We start from the raw sequence: 26,206 nt of genomic DNA, 5'->3' as shown, positions 1-26,206 counted from the left end.
CATGTCAATTCAAAAGGCTCAAGTCCAAGTGAAGTCACAAGTCATTGATGTTAAAGTCTAAGTCGAGTTGCAAGTCTTTTTACATTTTGTCAAGTCGAGTCTAAAGTCATCAAATTCATGACTCGAGTCTGACTCGAGTCCAAGTCATGTGACTCGAGTCCACACCTCTGGTAGCAGACCTTACAGTAATCTAATTAGTGTTTACCAAAACATCTAGGAAAAAGCAAAAACACTGTACAAAACTCACAATATGAGTACATCATTATTTCAAGCCTGGAGTTTATTTTCCAGAGAAAATATGATAATAGTAGGCAGCAGCTTTGTTTTAGTACTAGTCAGCGATGAAAATGCTGTTTTGTGCTGTCATTTTTCTGGTTTGATTTTACTTTTTTGTGTCCTACTGTTATCCTAATTGACCTGAGAAGTTCCTATCAGGGGCTTCACGGTGGAAGAGGGGTTAGTGCATCTGCCTCACAATACGAAGGTCCTGAGTAGTCTTGGGTTCAATCCCGGGCTTGGGATCTTTCTGTGTGGAGTTTGCATGTTCTCCCCGTGACTGCGTGGGTTCCCTCCGGGTACTCCGGCTTCCTCCCACCTCCAAAGACATGCACCTGGGGATAAGTTGATTGGCAACACTAAATTGGCCCTAGTGTGTGAATGTTGTCTGTCTATCTGTGTTGGCCCTGCGATGAGGTGGCGACTTGTCCAGGGTGTACCCCGTCTTCCGCCCGATTGTAGCTGAGATAGGCTCCAGCGCCCCCCGCGACCCCAAAGGGAATAAGCGATAGAAAATGGATGGATGGATGGAAGTTCCTATCAGCAGCCACAGTAAAAAAAAAAAAAAAAGCTTGTTAACATAGTTTGTCTCTTCACAAACTCAAAAGGTCAAGTAGATGTAGGGGTGGCATGGCGTAGTGGGTAGAGCACCCGTGCCAGAAACCTGAGGGTTGCAGGTTCGCTCCCCGCCTCTTACCATCCAAAAATTGCTGCCGTTGTGTCCTTGGGCGGGACACTTCACCCTTTGCCCCCGGTGCCACTCACACCGGTGAATTGAATGATGAATGATAGGTGGTGGTCGGAGGGGCCGTTGGCGCAAATTGCAGCCACGCCTCTGTCAGTCTACCCCAGGGCAGCTGTAGCTATGAAAGTAGCTTACCACCACCAGGTGTGAATGAATGATGGGTTCTACGTGTAAAGCTACTTTGGGTACTTAGAAAAGCGCTATATAAATCCCAGGTATTATTATTATTATTAGATGTCGGGATCGGATAAATTGATAATATGATTTAATTTATTCATCTATGTATTCATTTATATAATACTTTTTTTTGTTTATTATTAGTTATTTATTTTCTAATTGATAATATTCCATCCATCCATTTTCTACCGCTTATTCCCTTTTGGGGTCGCGGGGGGCGCTGGAGCCTATCTCAGCTACAATCGGGCGGAAGGCGGGGTACACCCTGGACAAGTCGCCACCTCATCACAGTAATTGATAATATTAAATAACCAAATAAAGGAAAACTTTTTTCCCTGAATGGATATACAATTCGACATATTTATTGTTTTTTTTTTTTTTTTTAGCAAGGGACACTTGCCTTACAAGGCAGTAATATAAGTTCCTGTGAAACTTGTACACCTGTAATACATATCATCGTCCACTGGGGGAGTGCGTCTTTCATTCGAGCGCCCCTATTTGTTTCTTAGCTGTGGTCCGTAATGACAATCCCAATCAAACAGAAGAAGTCCTTAAGCGCAAAAAATATGACTAAAGAGGCGAAGCTGTATATTCATTTGCACTTTAATTTTATATTACAATTATTTATTATTAATTCCGTTAGAATGTATTCATTATTGCACTGCATAATTGCATGTAAATTAATCAACACCGGAAGTATATTACCTGGGAAACGTTTTCTAAATTATTTGCATGCATGTTATGGAATGTTATATTATATATTAATTTATATTAATGTTATTAAATTATCCTAAATTAATTTTTTTGAGTTATTTATTTTGCAGTATATCAGATTTGTATTTTTGTTGTTGTTGTAATCAGCCTGGCCTAAGCGTTGATAATAATCTTTGTGACTATTGTGATTATTGTGAGAAGCTTTATTTTTGTTAAACTGTTGGTGGGTTTACAATTATTGATTTCGAATAAGAAAGATGACTGATTCTGTGTTAATATTTGAATATGCGCCATGTCCCTCTGTAGTGGAAAAGGCATACTTGCCAACCTTGAGACCTCCGATTTCGGGGGTGGGGCAGGGCGTGGTTGGGGTCGTGGTTAAGAGGGGAGGAGTATATTGACAGCTAGAATTCACCAAGTCAAGTATTTTATATATATATATATATATATATATATATATATATATATATATATATATATATATATATATATATATATATATATATATATATATATATATATAAAATACATCCTGAAAATATGCAAACAAAACTGTGTTTGGATAACTGATACTTCAAACTTGCATAAATAGATATTAAGGAATATAACATAACTTGGCTTCTGAGAGTTTGAAAATGTAATGAATAAAATGCTAAAGTTGTTGATAAACAAGCAATTATTTTAATAATTAAATATGGTCATTTTAAATGAATTATTATGATCATTTAAAATCAATTATTTCAAATATGTTTATTTTAATGTATAATTCTATGGCTGGATGTAATAAGGAGTCAGGAAAAAATACAAATAAAAATACAATTAATTTTGATGTTTTTAGCAAAATATAGTAAAAATATATTTTTTTTAAAATTAATAAATATATTTATTTTTAGGTAAGATAAACATAATAATACAATTTATCTCTAGTCTGGATGATTTAGTTCTTGTCACCCTGTTGTCCTCCAGTCATGAAAAAAGGCTGTCCTCACTCAGGTCCGCATGGAGTTGGGGGGGGCGTGGCTTCCAGCTCCGGCTGAAAATCGGGAGATTTTCGGGAGAATATTTGTCCCGGGAGGTTTTCGGGAGAGGCACTGAATTTCGGGAGTCTCCCGGAAAATTCGGGAGGGTTGGCAAGTATGGGAAAAGGGCTTGGGACCACTGCTTTACGAGACAGTATTTAAATCCATGTGTAATTTGTGCACCTGTAATGTACACCCTCGTCCATTGCGGGCGCAATTTCCGTTTATGTCATGAGAAATGCATAGAAGAAGACAGCAGACCAGCGCGGCAACTGTTGAAATGTTCCTTTTGTCAGCAGGTAAACAACACTTGAAACATTTATTTGTTGACATATTTATTTTGTTTTTTTGGTTGGGGGCCACTGGCTTACAAGACAGTATTTTCAGTCCCTGTGGAACTTGTACACCTGTAATGTATGCCCTCGTCCACTGGGGGGCACACTTTCCGTGTATTGTCATGATGAATGTATAAAATAGGAAAAAAGATCAGTGCTGCAATTGTTAAGTTTTTCCTCTTGTCAACAGGTAAACGACGTTTAAAACATTTATCTGGGGAAACACACATCTCATTCCTGATTAGCAATCACGAATACGCAACGTTTAGTAGCACAAATACAATTCAATGTTTGTGTGAGCTAGCAAAGATGGCGGCTGCTAACAGGCCTACGAGCTAAACATGGCTAATCTTGTACTAAAATATGGAACTAGGTGCGCCTTTTCCGTAAGAGAGTGTATCTTTCGCTCTATGGTGAGGTGCATGACTACCATAATAATGTACAGCTGAGGATGAAGGTTGTTTAAGACAAAATAATCGTATATTTATGCTAAGTTTATTAGCGCAAAGTACTTCCGGGTTTGCCTTTCCGGTTTAGAATGGCGAGTTTTTTTTAAAATTCAGATTGGTTTTATTTGAACATATATACAGTTTCGAAATGATGTTTCACATTTTTTACATTTTCTTTACAACATGTCCAAAAAGGACATGAATTGATTTACGTGGACCCCGACTTAAACAAGTTGAAAAACTTATTCGGGTGTTACCATTTAGTGGTCAATTGTACGGAATATGTACTGTACTGTGCAATCTACTAATACAAGTTTCAATCAATCAATCAAAGGAGTAGGAAGAAGCAATTCAAGATTTCAAACCTAAATGGGGATATTTTTTTTTAGACTTGCAATTGATTGAAGTGATTGAAATCCAAATGTTTACATGTTTTTTTTCTGTGTTCATTGACAAGGAGCATTACGTAACTGCCAGAAGAAGAGATGGCAGATGGAATGACTTTCAATCAAGGTATGTTTTTGATGTTGTTAACAGATTAACCACTTTTAAAGTCATTATTATATTTGTAAAGCCTAATTCAAGCCCTTAATGAACATACAGATAAAAGCCAGTAAATTAGAATATTTTGAAAAACTTGATTTATTTCAGTAATTGCATTCAAAAGGTGTAACTTGTACATTATATTTATTCATTGCACACAGACTGATGCATTCAAATGTTTATTTCATTTAATTTTGATGATTTGAAGTGGCAACAAATGAAAATCCAAAATTCCGTATGTCACAAAATTAGAATATTACTTAAGGCTAATACAAAAAAGGGATTTTTAGAAATGTTGGCCAACTGAAAAGTATGAAAATGAAAAATATGAGCATGTACAATACTGAATACTTGGTTGGAGCTCCTTTTGCCTCAATTACTGCGTTAATGCGGCGTGGCATGGAGTCGATGAGTTTCTGGCACTGCTCAGGTGTTATGAGAGCCCAGGTTGCTCTGATAGTGGCCTTCAACTCTTCTGCGTTTTTGGGTCTGGCATTCTGCATCTTCCTTTTCACAATACCCCACAGATTTTCTATGGGGCTAAGGTCAGGGGAGTTGGCGGGCCAATTTAGAACAGAAATACCATGGTCCGTAAACCAGGCACGGGTAGATTTTGCGCTGTGTGCAGGCGCCAAGTCCTGTTGGAACTTGAAATCTCCATCTCCATAGAGCAGGTCAGCAGCAGGAAGCATGAAGTGCTCTAAAACTTGCTGGTAGACGGCTGCGTTGACCCTGGATCTCAGGAAACAGAGTGGACCGACACCAGCAGATGGCATGGCACCCCAAACCATCACTGATGGTGGAAACTTTACACTAGACTTCAGGCAACGTGGATCCTGTGCCTCTCCTGTCTTCCTCCAGACTCTGGGACCTCGATTTCCAAAGGAAATGCAAAATTTGCTTTTGTCAGAAAACATGACTTTGGACCACTCAGCAGCAGTCCAGCTGGTGTCGGTCCACTCTGTTTCCTGAGATCCAGGGTCAACGCAGCCGTCTACCAGCAAGTTTTAGAGCACTTCATGCTTCCTGCTGCTGACTTGCTCTATGGAGATGGAGATTTCAAGTTCCAACAGGACTTGGCGCCTGCACACAGCGCAAAATCTACCCGTGCCTGGTTTACGGACCATGGTATTTCTGTTCTAAATTGGCCCGCCAACTCCCCTGACCTTAGCCCCATAGAAAATCTGTGGGGTATTGTGAAAAGGAAGATGCAGAATGCCAGACCCAAAAACGCAGAAGGGTTGAAGGCCACTATCAGAGCAACCTGGGCTCTCATAACACCTGAGCAGTGCCAGAAACTCATCGACTCCATGCCACGCCGCATTAACGCAGTAATTGAGGCAAAAGGAGCTCCAACCAAGTATTGAGTATTGTACATGCTCATATTTTTCATTTTCATACATTTCAGTTGGCCAACATTTCTAAAAATCCCTTTTTTGTATTAGCCTTACACAATATTCTAATTTTGTGACACACGGAATTTTGGATTTTCATTTGTTGCCACTTCAAATCATCAAAATTAAATGAAATAAACATTTGAATGCATCAGTCTGTGTGCAATGAATAAATATAATGTACAAGTTACACCTTTTGAATGCAATTACTGAAATAAATCAAGTTTTCAAAATATTCTAATTTACTGGCTTTTACCTGTATATACAGTTACAAAATTATGTGTCACATTTTTTACATTTTGGTAGATGGTAAATGGGTTATACTTTTATAGCGCTTTTCTACCTTTTTTTTTAAGGAACTCAAAGCGCTTTGACACAATTTCCACATTCACCCATTCAAGCACACTGATGGCGGGAGCTGCCATGCAAGGCGCTAACCAGGACCCATCAGGAGCAAGGGTGAAGTGTCTTGCTCAAGGACACAACGGACGTGACTAGGATGGTAGAAGGTGGGGATTGAACCAGGAACCCTCAGGTTGCTGGCACATCCACTCTACCAACAGCGCCACGCCGTCCCCATTTTCTTTACAACATGTCCAAAAAGGAGTAGGAAGAAGCAACACAAGATTTCAAACCTAAATGGGGATATCTTTTTTTAGACCTGCAATTGATTGATTGATTGATTGAAACTTTTATTAGTAGATTGCACAGTACAGTGCATATTCCGTACAGTTGACCACTAAATGGTAACACCCGAATAAGTTTTTCAACTTGTTTAAGTTAATCAATTCATGGTAATTGACTGAAGTGATTGAAATCCAAATGTTTACATGTTTTTTTTCATTGACAAGGAGCATTACATAACTGCCAGAAGAGGAGATAGCAGATGGAATGACTTTTAATCAAGGTATGTTTTGATGTTCTTAACAGATTAACCACTTTTAAAGTCATTATTATATTTGTAAAGCCTAATTCAAGCCCTTAATGAACATATATATTGTTTCAAAACGATGTGTCACATTTTTTACATTTTATTTACAACATGTCCAAAAAGGAGTAGGAAGAAGCAACTCAAGATTTCAAACCTAAAAGGGGATTTATTTTTTTTAGACCTGTAATTGATTGAAGTGATTGAAATCCAAATGTTTACATGTTTTTTTCTGTGTTCATTGACAAGGAGCATTATATAACTGCCAGAAGAGGAGATAGTAGATGGAATGACTTTTAATAAAGGTATGTGTTGATGTTCTTAACCACTTTTTAAGTCATTATTATACTTGTAAAGCCTAATTCAAACCCTTAACATTTTTATCTAATTTCCTAAACCTGTGTGCAAGTCCCCAAAACTTTTACTCCAAAAAATCCAACCAAGAAAAGCATTCAATGGCGCGGAACCACACCCTCGTTCTGATCCTTTTTTACTAAGTGATGATGTGAAGCCCACGGGCCACGGCACGCTCTGACTGATATGTGTGCTGACACGTCGAACGGGGGAAAGCGGCGTAGCGCAGCCCCTGGCAACCAGGAGAAACATGCTAATAGCGAGGTGCATTAGTGCACTCACACACGGCCCCGCTAATCGGAGAGGACATCCGGCCTCGCTCTCACTCTCAGAGCAAAGAGAGCTTCTGCCATCAGCACCCGCTTCCATTATTTTAAGACATTCAGTGCATATATTTTGTGTCACTTTTGATTGTGATGTAAAAAACAACCACATGCATGCCAGAGTAATATATGCTTTGGATCACTGGCCGAAATTAAAATTCTGCAGTCATCCAAGCCCTGTTTCCAAACACGTTATAATACTCCAGTTTTAGCACAAGAAAATAACTGTAGGAATGAAAATGCATATTAAAGAACGTACGCTCAGCAAATCTGCACTCATTAAAAAAAAAGGCTACAAGAACATCCTCGCGCTTCTCCTGCACTTCCAAATCCCCTTAGTCCTATGTCGGAATGCTGGCGTAAAAGTTTGAAGGAATCAATTTTCACCGCTCAATGCTTACGTTTTTCCCCTTTTCTTCTTCTTGGCTGGCATAGTAAATATGTTACTGGATTAAATCTTCAAAGAATATGAGAAAAAGCTGAAACATTCACTATAAAGCAGTTGAATTTTTACATTTTACAAGGTAAACGTCACAAGCTGAACTAATCATTGTACAGTAGATCCCAACGATAATGAACAATAAACACATACCCATAAAAGGCCCTTAAAGTCTTCTATTTGAAAACAACCTCTCATTGTTAATAAACACATTTTACATTCTATTTTACACAAAATTACAATATACAGTGTTGTACTTCCAAAATGTGCAGTTACCCAATATCAAGTCTTGTCAAAGTGTCTTCTTGCTACAAAATGCTGTATGTGAGACAGCAACCTCTGCTGGATTGACAACTGCATCACTTTTTATACAGCAGGCGGCACCATCAAACTGCTTTTCCATCCATCCATCCATTTTCTACCGCTTATACACTTTTGGGGTCGCAGGGGGCGCTGGAGCCTATCTCAGCTACAATCGGGCGGAAGGCGGAGTACACCCTGGACAAGTCGCCACCTCATCGCAGGGCCAACACAGATAGACAGACAACATTCACACTCACATTCACATTTAAGTAAAAAAAAGATATATATTATTTACAATTTAAAGCAAGAAGACAAGGTAATGCAATTTTATTTATAGAGCACTATTTGTACACAAGGCAACTCAATGTTCTTTACAGAAAATTACAAGAAAGCAAAACAGAAATAAAATAATCATAATTCAAACTAAAATCTTAAAATATAATAATCATAAAAACAACCAACTTCATATGAAAATCAAAGAGTGTTAATAGATAAAATAATTTCAATTGTCATATGCAAAATTAAAAGAGTGTTTTCTGCATTGATTTGAACAGTGCCAACATTGAGGCCTGTCTCACATGTTCTTGAAGACTATTCCAGATTTTAGGTGCATAAAACTGGAATGAAATAAGTGAAAAAAGAAATCCGTGACTATGTGGCGCAGCAAATTCAAAACCGCGAATAAAATAAATCTATCACTAACACAAAAATTCCAGCCAGTGTAGCATCCAGCATCCAGGCATGTGAAATGTCCGTGAATACATAAATTTTTGCGTTTTTTTAATGAAATATTAAAAAAATACGATCCAAACAAAATGTGTCGAACGCTCGCATCAGCTGCAGGTACTTGCTGTTCCTCTTGCCTAAACGCCGCACTGAGTTGCAAACGGGGAGACGATCAGGAGCAGCAAACCAACATAGCCACTAACCCAGTGGTTCTTAACCTTGTTGGAGGTACCGAACCCCACCAGTTTCATACGCGCATTCACCAAACCCTTCTTTAGTGAAAAATAAACTCTTTTTTTTCAAATTCAAGACAAAGTTGTATGTTTTTTTTTACTGGTGCACAAAATGAACCGTGCATGAACATCACCTTGTTCAAAGAACAAAACCAACACAGAGCATGAAATCACAACAAATTACACACCTGCAAATCAGTGTGACTTCTGCGGTTGCCGTATACATAATACGCCGATAGGGAGAAGTTTTTATTTACACGATGAGTCGGATGTGTCTTGACCTCCGTGAGGCCAACTCAGCGAACCCCTACGGTTCGATGGAACCCAGGTTAAGAACCACTGCACTAACCATCTAGCGTACTTTTGATTGATTGATTGAAACTTTTATTAGTAGATTATACAGTACAGTACATACTCTATACAATTGACCACTAAATGGTAACAGCCGAATAAGTTTTTCAACTTGTTTAAGTCATTCATGGTAAGTCATGTTGCCGCCAACGTTGTGACTGCCGCCTCCGTTTGCTCCTCATGTCACAACGTTGGCGGCTGCCCACTTTGCCTCTAATCATATTTGTATGTATACAATCCAAACACTGTTATTATTTATCAGTAGCCAGCGAGAAGGTGAATTTTTGACTTGACAGATGTAAACCCCCCCTCCACATCCCACACCCCGGATTGTAAATAATGTACCGTATTTTTCGGACTATAAGTCGCAGTTTTTCTCATAGTTTGGCCGGGCTCCAGTGCGACTTATATATGCTCTATTCCGTCTTTATTGTGCATTTTCGGCAGGTGCGACTTATACTCCGAAAAATACGGTAAATACTCTGATGATTATCTTGTGTGATGACTGTATTATGATGATAGTATATATCTGATAGTATATATCTGTATCATGAATCAATTTAAGTGGACCCTGACTTCAACAAGTTGAAAAACTTATTCGGGTGGTCAATTGTAGGGAATATGTACTTCACTGTGCAATCTACTAATAAAAGTCTCAATCAATCACAACACCAGAAGTATATTTCCCGAGGGGGCGTGGCTACAGGATAGAGTTGCCAAATGGGAAACGTTTTCAGAGTTCCTTGCATGTATGTTATAGAATTTTACATTTACATACATTGGGACGGCGTGGCGCAGTGGAAGAATGGCCGTGCGCGACCCGAGGGTCCCTGGTTCAATCCCCACCTAGTACCAACCTCGTCATGTCCGTTGTGTCCTGAGCAAGACACTTCACCCTTGCTCCTGATGGGTGCTGGTTAGCGCCTTGCATGGCAGCTCCCTCCATCAGTGTGTGAATGTGTGTGTGAATGGGTAAATGTGGAAGTAGTGTCAAAGCGCTTTGAGTACCTTGAAGGTAGAAAAGCGCTATACAAGTACAACCCATTACATTTTCAATGATAATAATGTTAGTAAATTATACACTAATGAAACAACAAATTATGTGGTACATAGCATGGGACATGTAAGTGTCAAAAAGACAGCCGAAAGAGGTTTGTAGATGATAATAAATCTAAAAGTAAAATATAGTGTACAAATGCACCCGATTGAAGGAAATATAGTTTTGGTTTTCAAATTTTTCTTACAGGGCTTGCCTGGCACCATTTTGTGCCGACAAAAGTTTTCGTCTTTTTTTTCCTCAAAGGGTTTGATTGATTGGTTGAAGCTTTTATTAGTAGATTGCACAGTACAGTACATATTCCGTACAATTGACCACTAAATGGTAACACCCGAGTAAGTTTTTCAACTTGTTTAAGTCGGGGTCCACGTAACTCAATTCATGGTACAAATATATACTATCAGCATAATATCAGCATAATACAGTCATCACACAAGATAATCATCAGAGTATATACATTGCATTATTTACATTATTTACAATCCGGGGGGTGGGATGTGGAGGGGGGGGGGGGGTGATATAAGCACTTCAGTCAGTCATCAACATTTGCATTATCAGAGAAATGGACACTGAAACAGTGTAGGTCTGACTTGGTAGGATATGTACAGAGAGAGCAGTGAACAAAGTGAGTTCAGAAAGCATAAGAACGAGTATATACATTTGATTATTTACATTTGATTATTTACAATCCGGGGAGGTGGGATGTGGAGAAGGAGGGTGTTAGTCAAGGGTTGTAGCTGTCTGGAGGTGATCTTTTAGTGCGGTTTTGAAAGAGGATAGAGATGTGCATTCTTTTAAACCTGTTGGGAGTGCATTCCATATTAATAGAATAAGATATAGAAGGAGAATGAGTTGAGACCTTTATTAGATCGGGTGCTCACTTACCTTAATTATTTATAGTAAAATGAAACATTTTGTTGCTTTTTACTCATAATCAGTTATCACAGTTTGTAGGGTTTGTACATTTTGATTACAGTATTTTACTGTGAAAAATACAGTTAAATATTGTGAAATCCTGGTAAATTTTTACAGTGTCCAACTCTCACTGCATTTTGAATATGAAAAAACATTAGTTTTTTCGATGATGAAGCCACCATAGAGAGACAAAATCTTTGTGATCGTGCCAGCTGAAACAACTTGTGAATTGAATGACGAGAATGCAGAGATATAATATATTTTTAATACCAAAGGAAGCCGTCAAATCCTTGGGTACTTCGAGTTTGATGATCAGGAATCAAAGAATCACCATTCCATTTGATTTCATCGGTCAACCATTGGGATATTATTAACAACTATCAAAGAGTTTCAAGTGAAACCTTTTTCTGCCATGAACCCCCCTCCTGCTTGCCGTTCAGCTACGCTTGGGGGAATTAAAGAAAAAAAAATAGCATTTCATTAAAAAAAAGCGGGTGTACATTATGAACGCTGAGTGATTAAAGTTTAATGCTAAATTACAGTGGCCTCAACAGGTCTTAATCTCAGGTGCCTTGCCAAAAGTCTTCGATTGCAACAAACCTCAGGTGGAACAAATACTAACTGATATCAAAGCGTATTACTTTATTTGGAATCAATACGATTTTTTTTAGTTGGTTTCATTCAAATGGCTGTTGAGGCCCTCAGATCAGTCTGTGTGCTCATTAAGCTCATCCCAGCGTTAATGTCATCAGAGCTCATCGATCCATTATTTATGACTCAGAAAGGAATACAAAGAAGCAAAGGAGTCTACATCTTCACTCTCTAAGATCAATGAAGCCTGCTGTGCAATCTCTTCATTTGCTCATGCCACTGAAAACAACCCCCAAATTTCAAAAGTAAAGTAGTTAACATAAATCATTTTGTATAGTTACAATAGATGGAGGCTTTGTTTGGGGTTTTTGTTTTTTCCCAGTGCCTGCCTGTCATGGGTGTATTCTGAAGTGTATTGGGCCATTCTAGTACTTTTTATTCAAATTCATCTATTTTATTCTTCTTCTTCTCCAGATTTTGGCACGTTCTACCTTCCATATTTTTCACCGATTCAAACCTTTCCAACTTCAAACTCTTCAGCCTATTCGAGAATGGCAGGCTTTCCCTTGACAAATTCCAAAAATTCACAGATTTCCCAGAATTCCAGCTTTTCCGGGACATTTTCCCCATTCAAATTGAATTGGCCATTTTTCAAACTTTCACCATTTCTAAATTTTTCAACCTATTCATACCATTCCACCTTCAACACATTTCACCATTCTAAACATTCAAAGTACCGTTTTTCCCAAGTTAAAAAAAAATTCCAGGATTTTCCAGAATTCCTGGTTTTCCAAAGCCCTATTTCCGCCCTTTTTTCTGGCGACTACTCCTTCCACATTTTTCAACGCATTTCAACCGTTCCACCGTCAAAACATTCCTTTTAATCGGTAAACTGGAAAAATTCCCGGTTTTCCCGAAATTTCAGGAATTCCGTAATAAAATTTCTCAATTCAACATGTTGCTACTTCAACATTTCTCCACCAATTTAAAAAATTTCAACACCAACCATTTCAACTCATTCAGACCATTCAAGTTTTTTTTTACCGTTTTCAAAATAATTCCAGATTTTCCTGAAATTCCCTAATACCATTTACTACTTCAACATTTCTTGACCGATTTAAACAATTCCAACACCAACCAATTCAGCTCATTCAAGACATTCATGCTCCTAATCATTTTTTTTTAAATCTCGCTTTTCCCAAAGTTCCAGGAAGTTCCCATTGAAATGAATAGGAGATTTTTCCAAGTTGCACAATTCCAATATTTTTCAACCTATTCAGACCATTCCAACATTAACACGTTCCACTCATCCTGGACATTCAAACTAACACTTTCCCAAGTTCCAAACCAAATTCCGGTTTTCACGTAAATTCAAACTCTTCAACATTCAAACCATTCCCACATTCAAACTATTCTTACATTTATACTACATTCTGTCAGCATTTCAGTTTAACTGCAGCATTGGAGCATTCACACGCAATCCCTTCAGGAATAGCCTCTTCTAGTTAATGTTTATTTTCTTCTAAACCTTGCATGCCACTGTGTGTTCGTACCTATAAAAGCTGTTGGAAATGTGAATTTCTCTTGGAGATGAATAAAGTATACATCAATTTAGTAACACAAATAATGTGTGTCAAAATGTTTAGATAAGCACTCACTAAGTTACTAAGCTTTGTAGTTTTTGGAGCTTCTTTATTAGTATTCTACTTGTTGCAATCCGAAATCGATGCATTTCAAAGTTTTTCTCAAAATGTGTTTTTAAAAAGAGGGTTATATAGACTTAGACAAACTTTACCCTAACAACACCTACAGTATGTTGCGATGCTATTTGTGGATTTTAGTTCAGCTTTTAAAACTGTCCTCCTGAACATGCTGGCACTGAGGCTCCACAATCTGGGACTGTCTACAGCACTCTGCAGGTGGTGCAGATAGGGGACTCCACATCTTCCCCACTGGCCCTTAAAGGGGTCATATAATACTTTTTTTCTACATTTAAAACACTTCCTTGTGCCTAAATAACAAGTAATGGTGGTTATTTGGTCAAAATTTGGTCAAGGCTCTTCCTGATCGTCTCTTCAGGATGCACCGTTTTGTGGACAGTCCTATTTACGTGCCTCCACTTCGACTGTGTCTTCTCTCTGTCAGCCATGTTGTAGTTTTTAGCGCTTCCATATGGAGTCTACAGACAGGTATAAGTTACATCTAGACAATATTTTGTATTAGAAACGGAAACCGCAGAGGGTGCATGTGCATGTAAGTCTGCCCCACAACAAGAGGATAGAGAAAAAGAAGGAACTTACTGACCACAACGTCGGACTACAATGGCAGACATGCGCAAATTAATCTCTTTGGGTAAAACTTTACCATATATGCATTAGAACTGCAACTAAGGATTATTTTGATAGTCGATTAGTCAACGATTATATTAACGATTAGTCGGAAAATAAAGCGGACACATATTTAATGGCTCTAATTTAACCATCAACTTTTGAATGCAGCTTAAGTTATTTTAGGCATGTGCTTACAAATAACAAATATGACTAATTCATTCGTTAATATTTATTTATACTGTAACTGTGGTGCTCATTCAGCTGTTATAAAACTGAAAATGACTATTAAAATGTTGTCCATTCCAAGACCACATGTGGTTCAGAAGCAGTTGATTTGATATTAATTTATAGCCAGTGTGTTTTCATCCTAAATTATATCCAGCCTAAGACGATCGGGACCTAAGAAATCAAAACAATCTGTTTGAGGTTTTTTGTGCTTGATGGTCTTCAAGGGATTCTTTTCCAAGGGCAGATTAAGAAAGATATTGATTTCATAGTTATATCGCACATTTAGTGAACCTGGGGTTAAAGGTCATATTGATGTTTGCTGTTAAGAACTCAACAGGTCGTAGTCATCAAGTGTTGATGTATAGGAAGCCTCAACAAAAGTCCAAAAACGTATTCTGCTCCACAATTCCTGTATAAAAATGTGACAAAAACAATCAACTGATCATTAAGATGTGATGATTTTGTAAATTCAAAGCACAAAGTAGGGTGGTCCCGATACCAATAATTTTGTACCAGTACCAAAATGTTTATCAATACTTTTAAAAACTTTTCAAAATAAAGTGAACTACAAAAAAAGTCAATATTGGCTTTATTTTAACAGAAAATCTTACAATACATTAAACATATGTTTTCTATTGCACTTAAATAACAATTTTAAAAGGTTAAAATAAAGATTAAACAAATTGGGCTTTTGTTGTTGCACTCACAATGTACAATTTTCCATATTACATATAGTCTGCCATAATCAAGGATTATTAGAATATATTACAAAGATTTATTGACATTTTATTAAATGCTTCATAATTTATGGTTGCCATTCCTGGTCTGTGCGTTAAGAAAAATACAATTATTAGTAAGTAAGAAAAACAAAACTATGGATACAAGTACACAGATAAGCCATGTAGCAGGCAAAAGACACATTGTTAAAGATAAAACACAAATTGTAGCAATTTGATACAAAATTCAGTCATTTAACTTGCATTAGTTGACGCTAATTGGGCAGTTTTAACTCAGATATTATTTGGCATCAAGCCAAGCAGCTGTGTGCAGCTGGTTAACGATGTTATGAGAGTAGCGTACAGTATGTCTGTTTGCGAGAATGGCAACGAGAGAGTAGGAGTGCGTGCGTGTGCACTGCGCAGTCGAGTGATAAACGGGTCTGGTTGTGTCCTGCAAAACTAATAATATAGCGTTTGTCATGACTCGGCGGCTACGTCAGTGTGACCCGAAAGCGGAGCTTAGCAGACCCATTGGCGGGTAAAGTGAAGGGTGTTACCCCGGACGAAAACATAGGTCATTCTTCCTCTCCTCGATGTTACTGCTTGAATTCCCCTTTTGTGTGTGCGTTTTGACACACTTAACATCATGCGCCTCAGCTCTGTAGTCACCGCCGCACAGCAGCATAAACGGTGTCAGTATTTTTTAAAGGTAGTATAGTACCATTTCCAATTGATTAGTACCGTGGTACTTTGTTAGTACCGGTACACCATACAACGCTAGCACAAAGTTTAGACCTCAACGCAATCATTGATCCCAAACTTACTAGACAGTTTTTCGCTCTTAGAATGTCCTCCTTGCATTTCACCTTCATTTCCGTCGTTCGTCTTTTTGCCATCTTGTCAAAACTCGATCAGCACCGATATCACCGGCGACGGAGAACGAGTCGAATTTGAATTCATTGAGGGATTTACGTGCTGCGAGGCTTGTCGGGTAATTCTGTTAACAAAAGGTATCCTTAGATGGAATTAAATATTTATCTGCTCTATGAATAACAATTGGAGAGGAACAGGAGTGGTGGGGAGGAGGCACTGTTTACTTTTTCGGGGTATGCTGAGGAGGAATCTGTTCTGCATCTCGGTGAGCTGATTGTCAGGGGGAGGTGGGTGTCGGAGGGGTTGTCGGTGACCAAGGGACCGTTCCATGTGGCGCTAAACTGTGTTTCACACTCTAATCCGCCACAGGAAAGGACGCTCAGCGGGGACTCAGCTTGATGTCCGACCTGAAGCCCGGGCGCCTGCTGCTTGTTTGCAGGGGGCCCGATCCGGCCATGACCCCTGTAATGGTTTCTGTGGTTGGAACCACTTCCATAGTCACATGAGGTGAGATTACATGATGGCTGAGGGTCCCAAAAAGACAGTAATCACAAAGCAGAAGATTAAGACAGCAGTTTATGTCTTGTTTTTGTTTGATGTTTAACTAGATGTATTTTTATGAAAGTGACCAGAATAAGAAAGAAAATATCATTAGGATTTCTAAGATCAGTTGATGTTTGAACTACTTAAAGGGGAACATTATCACAATTTCAGAAGGGTTAAAACCATTAAAAATCAGTTCCCAGTGTCTTATTTTATTTTTCAATTTTTTTTTCAAAATTTTACCCATCACGCAATATCCCTAAAAAAAGCTTCCAAGTGCCTGATTTTAACCATCGTTATATACACCCGTCCATTATCCTGTGACGTCACACAGTGATGCCAATACAAACAAACATGGCGGATAGAACAGCAAGATATAGCGACATTAGCTCGGATTCAGACTCGGATTTCAGCGGCTTAAGCGACTCTACAGATTACGCATGTATCGAAACGGATGGTTGTAGTGTGGAGGCAGGTAGCGAAAACGAAATTGAAGAAGAAACTGAAGCTATTGAGCCATATCGGTTTGAACCGTATGCAAGTGAAACCGCCGAAAACGACACGACAGCCAGCGACACGGGAGAAAGCGAGGACGAATTCGGCGATCGCCTTCTAACCAAGGATTGGTATGTGTTTGTTTGGCATTAAAGGAAACTAACAACTATGAACTAGGTTTACAGCATATGAAATACATTTGGCAACAACATGCACTTTGAGAGTGCAGACAGCCCATTTCAGGCGCGCTAAGAACATATATTTTTCCACGATTTCAGCACTCAGGTTAACCATACCTAAATACACACAAAATACTGCATTACACAAGACTACCCGAATGATTGAAAAAAATAAATGTTTTTAGCTAAATTATTGGTAAACACAGTTTATGTATAATCATTTACGTAAAACCGCGAGTAATGAATAAAGTTTTCATCAATTAATATATTCTGTAGACATACCCTCATCCGCTTTCTTTTCCTGAAAGCTGATCTGTCCAGTTTTGGAGTTGATGTCAGCAGGCCAGGGAAGCTAGGGTCTTTATCGTTGGAAATGCATGTGCTTTGAGTGTCGCAGGATATCCACACATTCTTGCCATCTCTGTCGTAGCATAGCTTTCGTCGGTAAAGTGTGCGGAACAAACGACTGACCATTTCGTCGGCTTTCCTCACACCCTCGTATTTTGAACAAATTTTGTCCAATTTCATGCCCCTTTCGCATCTTTGGGCCACTGGTGCAACTTGAATCCGTCCCTGTTCGTGTTGTTACACCCTCCGACAACACACCGACGAAAGTGAGAAAATGGCGGATTGCTTCCCGATGTGAGGTCACAACGTGACGTCATCGCTCCAAGAGCAAAAGGCGTTTAATTCGCCAAAATTCACCCATTTAGAGTTCGGAAATCGGTTAAAAAAATATATGGTATTTTTTCTGCAACATCAAGGTATATATTGACGCTTACATAGGTCTGGTGATAATGTTCCCATTTAAGACCTGTGAGGAATAACAGCATGACAATATAATGGCGTTACTAACATTAGTGTTTTCTAATAACGGCTAATCTAAATAAGTTTTTCTCAAACTGTGGTTCGTGTAGCACTAGTGGTATGTGGTACGCCAGAGAATCACTTAATTAAAGCAAAGTTATATTTCCCATATTTAAACAGTGTGTAATGTTGGCCAAAAATATTAAATGTACTTGTTAAATAAAACCTCGGCCTTGTTTTTAATGTATACTTAGGCCTACTACAATACTGTATTTTAATGTTGGTCATTATGTTATGTAGAAACCCAAGTTTTTTCTGAGGTGGTACTTATTGAAAAAAGTTTGAAAACCACTGATCTAAATAATTGCTGTTTTGATGCAATACCTCTTTAAATATCTTTCTGCATCTCTATACCAATAACTTGTTTATATGTTTATTTAGTGTATTCAGATTTGTACTGTAGTTTATGCACACCTCTGTTTGCAGATGGCTTTCGGGCAGCTTCTTTAGCAGTGCAGGCATCTTCCTAGAGCAGGGGTGTTAAAATGTATTCCCACGCAGGCCGGACTGGTAAAATCATGGCATAATAATTTTAAAATAAAGACAACTTCTACATTGCCTTACTTTGGCCAAAAGTAGAACAAGCACATTGTGAAAATAATTCTTACGTCAAGTTAGTTGAAAGTTCTGAGCAAAAAATTGGTGCAGTTTTTAAACACCGCGAAGAACACAATGAACCTAGACTGTGTCTCAGTGTATTTACGAAGCCAATAGACTTTAAGCACTTCTTGTTTAGCATTCTCATTTTGGCAGTTAAATATTAAAGACGTATTTCGAAACCAACCGAGTGTTTCCTCAAAGCTTCCCATTGATCACATCCACAACTGCCACAACACATTCAAATATTGCAATTATATAATAAAACAATTGTCAAAATGACACCATAATAGCCGAATCAAAGGCAACATACCTACAAACTTAATCAATGTGTACATGGTAGATTTAAGTATAAAATAAAATAGAATAAACAACAATTGTAGAAACACACATTTGTACAATGGAGTTCAGTGTACACATCGTGCCGTCAACCAATTGCGAGCGCTGCACGGAACTCTTACTACAAAGACGATGGTCAAGTTGACTTAAGTCTTTGCATATTACCATTTCATTATTTTATCTGTTGAGTGGATAATTTACAATAATACAAAAAAATATTGTCCACCAGTCACAACAGGAGCAGCTGATTGCTTGCACCTGCGCTGATTGGAGTAGCGGCAGCCAATCCAGAGAGCGCTTAAAGTCAGAAGATAGTCACCTTTAAACAGTGTGATGTGTGATTTGGGTTACACTGTTCTTGCTATTGCGACATCCAGTGGACACATTTAGAACAGCAGGTTTTTTTTCATTTAAAAATTGCAGCTCATTTTTTATAGTTGGCAAACTCATTTTGCAGGTCGGATTAAACCCGTTGGGGCCATTTGTTTGACACCTCTGTCCTAGAGGCTTTTTAAACACTATTTCAGGCAGTTTGAATGCCTGATAAGGCGCAATGTTTTGTTCCCCTCCTCGCGGAAAAAAAATTCTGAACATTTGGTACAAATAGCACGCAAAATTTCTTCCTCAGAAACAGTGAAGAAGTCCCACACGATTGATTTATTGATTGATTGAAACTTTTATTAGTAGATTGCACAGTGAAGTACATATTCCGTACAATTGACCACTAAATGGCAACACCCGAATAAGTTTTTCAACTTGTTTAAGTCGGGGTCCACTTAAATTGATTCATGATACAGATATATACTATCATCAAGTATATACATTTAATTATTTACATTATTTACAATCCGGGGTGTGGGATATGGGGGGGGGGGGGGGGTTAGGTTTGGTTGGTATCAACACTTTAGTCATCAACAATTGCATCATCAGAGAAATGGACATTGTAACAGACTTGGTAGGATATGTACAACAAGTAGTGGACACACAGAGAGAGATCAGAAAGTATAAGAAAAAGTGTCTACATTTGATTGACACATTGTTTATGTACAGTGAGCTCAGAGGAAGTTAAGGGGAACTTCACTTTTTTTTTAAATGTTGCCTATCGTTCACAATCCATACAAGAGACAAGAAAGAAAAAATCTTTGTTTTTTTTTGCAGTCGAACATGTAAAAATCAGCTCGTTCTAGGTGGCTAGCAATGCAGCTAATAGGAGCAACCAATTCTACTTCTACATCATTTAAAAAAATGCATCTAAAAACCATCACCAATACTTCATTTACATTCTGTAACCTGTAAAATAACCAAGCTACATTGTTATTGTAAGAGTGAACACTGAGGAACTCTTTTTCTAGCGTAGTAACACATCAGTGTGCTTCAGTATTAGCCGTAAACGCTAACTACGGCAAGACAACCTACTCAGTGGCCTAGTGGTTAGAGTGTCCGCCCTGAGATCGGTAGGTTGTGAGTTCAAACCCCGGCCAGTCATACACAAAGACTATAAAAATGGGACCCATTACCTCCCTGCTTGACACTCAGCATCAAGGGCTGGAATTGGGGGTTAAATCACCAAAAATGTGTTGTTGGCGCGGCACCGCTGCTGCCCACTGCCCCCCTCACCTACCAGGGGGTAAACAAGGGGATGGGTCAAATGCAGAGGACAAATTTCACCACACCTAGTGTGTGTGTGACAATCATTGGTACTTTAACTTTAGCTTAACATAGGGTAGCTTCTGTGTCAGCACAAAACGCGGTCGAGTTTGCAATACACAACACAATGCAATTAAACAGCAATTTGTACTGACTGAAAAACATGAACAATCATATTACAGTATCTGTAAAGTATTAGCCCATATTTCATGTTTTGTTTGTACACAGCTAGCTCAACAGCTTATGCACTTTTTTCTGGTTTATTTGGGGTAAGCACTCAATTTATATCCAAATACCTTGGCTCCAAATTCCACATGTGCAGCTTCGTGTCACGCGGACCTCACTCTCTCGGCTTCCGTCTGCTCCATCATTTCAACCTTCCTTCGTGCTCTCTTCTTTAACCAGCAGTTCATCCTCCGTATATTCAGCTTCAAAAGATACGTTTGTGAATAAGTTTGTGAATAAGGCTGTGAATGCCATGATTAGAACACACTCGCGTTTGTTTCCGGAAGTAGGAACAAAGTCGGACGTGCGCTGCTATTGAAACGAAAATCAATGTTCGGAAGAAGTCAGTTCCGGTCATGCTTAAAATGACCAAAATACGGTAAATATTGTACATATTACATATTGTTATAAACGTGTCTATTACTACGTTATATACGGCTTCCTCCCACTTCCAAAGACATGCACCTGGGGATAGGTTGATTGGCAACACTAAATTGGCCCTAGTGTGTGAATGTGAGTGGGAATGTTGTCTGTCTATCTGTGTTGGCCCTGCGATGAGTTGGCGACTTGTCCAGGGTGTACACCGCCTTCCGCCCGATTGTAGCTGAGATAGGCTCCAGCGCCCCAACAGGGAATAACCGGTAGAAAATGGATGGATGGATGGATGGATATATATATATATATATATATATATATATATATATATATATATATATATATATATATATATATATATATATATATATATATATGTCTTAATAAGGTTATCCAAAAAAATAGTGCTCGATACCGTAGTAGAGCGCAATATATGTATGTGTGGGAAAAAAAATCACAAGACTATTTCATCTCTACAGGCCTGTTTCATGAGGGGGGGTACCCTCAATCGTCAGGAGATTTTAATGGGAGCATTCGCATACCATGGTTTATATAGGGCACAGAGTGGGTGGGTACAGGCTGGCCTAGGGGCGTGGTGATTGGCTCATGTGTTGCCTAGGAGGTGTTTCCGTCTATGGCGGCATGTTGTTACAATTTCACTGCGCTTGTTGATTATTATTTACCGTCCAGACCTGTCATCCCTCAACAAGCGCAGTGAAATTGTAACAACATGCCGCCATAGACGGAAACACCTCCTAGGCAACACATGAGCCAATCACCACGCCCCTAGGCCAGCCTGTACCCACCCACTCTGTGCCCTATATAAACCATGGTATGCGAATGCTCCCATTAAAATCTCCTGACGATTGAGGGTACCCCCCCTCATGAAACAGGCCTGTAGAGATGAAATAGTCTTGTGATTTTTTTTTTCCCACACATACATATATATATATATATATATATATATATATATATATATATATATATATATATATATATATATATATATATATATACACTTGCAGTGTGTGTATATAAAACGTTGGAGGGTTTTGAAGGCTACAACGGTGACTCCCATTAGCCGCATCTTCTAACCGTATTTTATCATCTCTAAAATCCTATAAAAAAAAAAAAGACGTGTGTTCTTGTCTTTTATAATAATTGTGAACTATAGGCAAAATTCCAAAAAAAGTACAGTTCCCCTTTAACAATGGGCAGTTTACAGCAAGAAAATGAGTGCTTGATTTGCTCACCCTAACTCACATACAATACAGTATGTGTAATCTTATCAAAACGATTTTTTATGATATTAGATTTATTGTTATGACATGACAGCGCTTCATCTCGGTCTGATACTTATCCGCCCGGTATTTATCGTGCACACCTAGTTAAAAATACAATACCAACTGTAAAATGGACTCATTAGATTGCGTAGGAGTAGCGTATATAATGAAAGGCAACTTGTACAACTTCCCCCTGTATGCCTCTTACAGATAGAATGATATAGAGCTCTTGCTGTAATTATCAGAGCGCTAATGTATATTTATATACAGAGAGTGCAGCTGGCAGAGGCTGGGAACACTGGTTAAGCAAATTGGTATTTAACTGGAAACTCGCTGGCCTCGGAGCGATGCATTATTCATCACCTAGACAAGAAAGTAGCACTTCTTGCATCCCCTCAGCAGCAGCATCCTCCAGAGCACACATGGAAGCAGAGTGAAGGCGGACACACGTACACACATTTATATACAGTGCGGTATATGGGCCAGAGCAAGAAAGCAAGTTTGTCCGCATGGAGCCAATCCCCAAACACAAGCCCCCAACCAATCCACATATACACCAATTATTGGTTCTCTGTCAGTTTGAAAGGTACTGCTGCTGCATTACTGGCCCAGCAGCCCAGCTTTTATTTTACTCCTTTTTTTTTTTTTTTACTCCTTGTCTGTTTAGCATTTTCTTATTTTTTACACCTTCGGTTCTGCTTAGTGTGCCGTGTTTACAGTTAGACACCTATATCCAGTCACACCTGCAGCATTACATTTGTGTTCATTTGCCAGGATCCTTGCTTTTATGGTTATTTTTGCGCAATGCCACATTATTATTATTATTATTATTATTATTAATATTATTATAATGTGATTGTAGTTTGTATCATTACATATTGCATTGCCCTTTTGCAAAACAAAATAAAACAATACAGTGAAACATATTTAAATTGGTCCCCCTTACTGTATGTCCACAACCCATTTGTTGACAAATAAAACAAGTCCCGGTCCACTGTGACCTTCTGTTTACAAAAAGGTGTCCGCTTAAGTCAGTGTTGACATCCATAGTGGATCGCTTTTGTTGACATGAAATATGACAGCCCAATTGTTAATTTGTATAAAAAGATTGGTCCATTTATGTTAAGGTGTTGTAGTTTTTGTAGTTGTGTTGTTTTTGTCATTATCTCTTAGCCTAGTGCTATGTCTAGCAGGGTTTCCTCTGAATTGCTAAGATACATGTGGCGGTGGGGGCGTGGCTAGGGGTGTGGTCAATATGACATCATCATATTTAAAATACATACATTTAAAACAAATTTGTAATTATTAATTATAGTGTTATCATGTATTTTGTCTTACATAATATCGTTTTGCTCTATTTTTCAATTGTTGCTGCTTATTGTACAATGTACTATGGTAAGACTTTTTTCTGGACATTTCTTCAATCATTTTAGTCACATTCTATTTATTAAAAACGACTAGCAACAAATCTAGCATCTATAGTTGACTGTACTTGTGTTTAGAGACTCTTTACTTCTGTCACGCCACGTCCGCGATTGAAAACGAGCTACAGTGAGCATGACGTCACACTTGCTTCGCCCTGCTGCGGGCTTTTCTCTCCTAAGAGCCACCAGTGTCATCTTGGATTTTGTAAATGGCCATTCGCGGGTATATCACGGATACAATAAAGTATGTCCACAGTGCGGACATGCTGCCTCTGCTCCAGACATATGCGTATAGCTTACGTCATCCCAACATCCGGTTTCGGCATCGTCGTTCTGGTGGAAAGTACGTATTTCTTCGGCGGCCAAATTTTCGGTGCATCACGAGTCAATAGTGCGCAAATAATAAAAATTAAAAATAAATATATATATATATATATATATATACATATATATATATATATATATATACACCCATGCATACTGTAAGTAACTGCTGGTCTTGAAGTGTATGTTTGTGTGTTATGATGTACATTTTTCCCATGGTCTATGAACACAACATGTTGGCAGAAAATGAGGAAGTGTTGTGGTGTGTCTCCGAGTAAAACATGGAGACAGATGTGTGTGATGAGAGAAAATACTTGTTGGTAAATTGAGATTGGCAATAAAAGCTAAAAAGAGCGTCAGACTTTGTGAGTCGTCTTCTGGACGCTACAATACATTACATTACTTTATCTTGTTTTCACGTAAAAAAAACATTTTTAGGGTGTGACAGATAATATTTTGCCATGGCTCACCGCTACAATAAAATACATTAAGGGGAAACTTTGTATAGGTAATAGCAATAAAACCTGCATGCAGTGACTTCCTGATCAGTGCAAAGTAATCTTCCAAATGCTTTATTATCACCCATTCTGCTGTCTTAGGCGAAAGTAGATACGCAATCAAACCCTAGTTTCAGTTTGGCGACAACCGCATACTTGAGCCAGTCCGGATACCCAGTCACGTAAAATCAAACATTGTAGTATGTTGATACCTTTGTTGCATGTGACATCACTCTTTGTTGACTCCAGCTCAAACACTTGGCTGGCAAACAGTCATATATATATAGGTAATGTTGCAGTTTTCTATGCCTACAAAGCAAGCATGCCCAACGCAATGCATTAAATATCAACCCCAGATTTCCACTGGATGTGTAACGGCAGCAAAACGTTTCCGTCACCGAATGGCGCCACCATCTGCCTTGGCCTTGCAAAACGACCAATTTTTTTTTTTTGTAGCAAGCAACGCAACAATAACATCATCCCTGGCAATCGTTGTATACACACACACACATGCACTCACACACACACACACACACACACACACACACACACACACACACACACACACACACAATATTTTCAAATTCTAAGAACCACTCCCTTGCCCTCTCGGCCCCTGTATTAGCTAACATTTGACACAGGACTCATAGATGTCCAGGATATGCCTGTGTATGATTCTTTGATTTTGGACCTCCAGAATCAGCATTTGGATCAACAAGGTGAAATTATGTCTGAAAACCTTCGACAAGTGGACTTCATGTCTGTCCCCACCAATTAGGGACGTTTCAATGTGTAAAATAAGATCCGCCTTAAAAAAGGAGGATTTTATTTTAAAGTAAACCAGATCATTGGTTTTGTGTTTATGCATGACTTCCTGTCCAACTCAAGCAGATTTTAGCTAAATTGAACAGATTTGTTTTGCGGCGACCAGCAAATATAGAAGCTCCGCGTACATTTAGCACAGGAACCGTTCCGCGGTAGTGAAAACTGAACAATTGACTTGAATAAAAACGGAAAGAGTCCGCTGTTACGCTGTCGTTATGCATCGAGTGGAAATCCGGGGTTAAAGGCCTACTGAAATGTGATTTTCTTATTTAAACGGGGATAGCAGGTCCATTCTTTGTGTCATACTTGATCGTTACGCGATATTGTCATATTTTTGCTGAAAGGATTTAGTAGAGAACATTGACGATAAAGTTCGCAACATTTGGTCGCTGATAAAAAAGCCTTGCCTGTACCGGAAGTAGCAGACGAGTAGCGTGACGTCACAGGTTGTGGAGCTCCTCACATCTGCACATTGTTTACAATCATGGCCACCAGCAGCGAGAGCGATTCGGACCGAGAACGCGACGATTTCCCCATTAATTTGAGCGAGGATGAAAGATTCGT

The 26,206-nt window shown here is 38.7% G+C and overlaps 1 long non-coding RNA gene across 1 annotated transcript in view; it reads left to right on the top strand.

Moving 5' to 3' along the window:
* Positions 1-3,174: 3,174 nt before the first annotated feature.
* Positions 3,175-26,206, top strand: part of LOC133607769 (uncharacterized) — a 40,481-nt gene continuing 17,449 nt past the window's right edge. Inside the window, exons 1-4 of the long non-coding RNA XR_009815446.1 lie at positions 3,175-3,230; positions 4,173-4,228; positions 6,504-6,559; positions 16,392-16,529. This is a non-coding gene — a long non-coding RNA (uncharacterized lncRNA). The remainder of the gene's footprint in view (positions 3,231-4,172; positions 4,229-6,503; positions 6,560-16,391; positions 16,530-26,206) is intronic.

This window comes from Nerophis lumbriciformis, linkage group LG09, assembly GCF_033978685.3.
Source record: "Nerophis lumbriciformis linkage group LG09, RoL_Nlum_v2.1, whole genome shotgun sequence".
In the NCBI taxonomy this organism is placed as follows: Eukaryota; Metazoa; Chordata; class Actinopteri; order Syngnathiformes; family Syngnathidae; genus Nerophis; species Nerophis lumbriciformis.
The sequence above is the reverse complement of the archived record's forward strand: the minus strand, read 5'-3'. Positions and strand labels throughout refer to the sequence as shown.